This window comes from Nematolebias whitei, chromosome 3 (assembly GCF_014905685.2).
Source record: "Nematolebias whitei isolate Nwh7 chromosome 3, NemWhi1, whole genome shotgun sequence".
Lineage (NCBI taxonomy): Eukaryota > Metazoa > Chordata > Actinopteri > Cyprinodontiformes > Rivulidae > Nematolebias > Nematolebias whitei.
In genome coordinates, this window is record NC_056500.1 from 52875458 (window position 1) to 52878084 (window position 2627).

At 36.8% G+C, this 2627-nt stretch overlaps 1 protein-coding gene across 1 annotated transcript in view; it reads left to right on the top strand.

The window, feature by feature from the left end:
- Positions 1–1769: 1769 nt before the first annotated feature.
- Positions 1770–2627, top strand: part of cyfip1 (cytoplasmic FMR1 interacting protein 1) — a gene marked incomplete at its 5' end in the record, with an annotated part of 159045 nt that continues 158187 nt past the window's right edge. The window contains 1 exon segment of the mRNA XM_037698324.1: positions 1770–1944.

Here is a 2627-nt window from a genome sequence, read left to right on the forward strand (position 1 = left end):
TTACAGATCACACAAACAGTTTTTTTCTTGGGGGAACTGATAAAGAAGAAATTATGACTATCGTAAAACATCTTGCAGATAAAAAATCAAAAGACTGGATGGACATGGATATGATGCTGGTAAAGAATATTATGAGTTATGTTATTGAGCCATTTACATATATATGTAATTTATCATTTTCAACAGGGGTATTTCCAAATAACATGAAAATAGCCAAGGTAATACCATTATATAAGAGTGGAGAGAAACGTGTGTTTAATAATTACTGGCCAATATCGTTGTTGCCACAGTTTTCGAAGATTTTAGAGAAATTATTTGTCACTAGATTAGATGAATTTATCAATAAGCAAAATATATTAAGTAATAGTCAATATGGGTTTAGACCTAAAAATTCTACGTCAATGGCACTCATGGATTTAATGGAACAGATAACGACTGCTGTAGATCAAAAAAATATTGTATTAGTATTTATGTTGATCTAAAGAAAGCATTTGATACTATTGATCACAATATTCTTCTCAAAAAACTAAATAAATATGGAATTAGAGGGCACGCATTGCAGTGGGTATCTAGTTATCTAGAAAAAAGGAAACAATTTGTTCAAATAAATGATGTAAAATCTGAATTCTGTAATATTACATGTGGAGTGCCTCAAGGCTCTATACTTGGACCTAAGCTATTTATTTTATATGTGAATGACCTGGTAAATGTGACTGGATTTTTTAAATGTATTTTGTTTGCAGATGATACTACTTTTCTTTGTGTGGGTGAAAATGTTGTGCAAATGTTGAAGATGGCACAAACAGAATTTGTGAAAATACAAAATTGGTTTCAACTAAACAAATTATCTTTAAATGTAGATAAAACAAATTATATGATTTTTAGTAACAACAAGAAAGTGCTTGATACTCCATTTAGAGTCGATGGAATTGAAATTAATAGAGTCAATGAGGTGAAATTTCTGGGTGTCATCATTGATGAAAAACTAACATGGAGATCTCACGTAAAAAACTTAAGAACTAAAATAGCTAAATCGATTGCAGTAATGTACAAAGTTAGAGAGTTATTCAATGATAAAGCAATGTTTCTATTGTATAATGCCATTATTGTTCCACATTTAATTTACTGTATTGAAGTCTGGGGTAAAGCATGTAAAACAATTACAAATCCAATTTTTATTTTACAGAAAAGAGCCATAAGAATTATTACCAGAAAAGATTATAACCATCCGTCAAATATATTGTTTCATCAGCTAAAGATATTAAAATTTTATGACTTGGTTGATTACTAATTATTTTTTACTTTTTATTTTTTTATTAATTCATCTTGCTTTTGTATAGTAATTTTGTTTGGAATATATTTTGGGGACAAGGGGCAGATATTATAAGAATTCATTCTTCTTCTGCTGCCTTTCATTTTATTTCTGTGATTGTATATCTTTTTTCTTTTCTTTAAATTGTATTATATTTGTTGTTTGGATGAAATGAATAAATAAAACATACATACATAGTTTGGAGGACCCCTGAGCACAACGGTGTAAAAGTGATGGCCCAGCGGTAAATGAGTTTAGATTGATAAAACATTGAAAGTCTCTTGTTTGGTATGTGGAAGTATTTACCTCTGCATTTATGTGGAAGTTCACAGAAACAGAGGTGTTAGTTGGTGTCAGGTCAGCTGGTGGAGCTGTGAGCAAGCGGCACTGATCACCCTTCATACACCTGAGGCGGCTCAGCATTCCTGCACTTTGTTTCTAATCTGGGCACACCCCGGTGGTGGAGGAGGTGGAGGAGGTGGAGGCAGCGCCGCAGCTTCCTGTGGAGCTTCAGGAACTCCCTGTTCGACTGACTTCTCCCCCGCCCATGAGAACAACATCGACCGAGGAAAACGCGCTCGTGTCCGGCCGACGACGACTCTGAAGGCAGACGGGAACCCGGCTCGTCCTGGGTAAGTTCTGCTGCATGGCGCTGGAGCACATTTATCACGAACCCGTGGTCCAAACGACGAGTCCGGCTGAGTGCGAAGTGATCTCAAGTTGGTTTCAGTCCGTGAACTGAAGAGTTGTCGCTCTTGGACCAGCTTCGTTAAAGTTTGTTCCAAACTCCCCGGATTGTTGAGCAGCTTGTTGCTTGAAGTCCTGTCCAGGCTCGGGCCCGAGTGGGTCCAGCTCGGGCCCGAGCCTGGACAGGACTTCATCAAACAAGTGACACGTTCAAAGAAACTATCCGGTCCTTGAAACCGCGGTGCCCCTCTTCATGTGTCCGACACACTTTATACCAAAATACAGTTTTATCTATTAACGTGCTCGTCCTGCTGTTGCGTTCACGGTCCCTTCTTCTACTGTAAAAGCCGCTTTCAGTCAGGAAATATTTGAATTTACTGTAAAACAAACATCACCTTTAGTGGCTGCTAATCTTTTAAACACTACAAGAAGTGGAACCAAAAGGACTTCTGATTAAATGGTACTTTCACTGAAGTTTTTTTTCCTTCTCTATTGGGTGCCATCTTGAACACGAAGGAATGGGGAGGAGGTGAAGCAGGAAAAGAGTGTAGGTCAGGATTATTCAAATGCACAAATGTGTATATGTGTATATATGTGTATACATGTATGTATGTGTATATATGTGTAT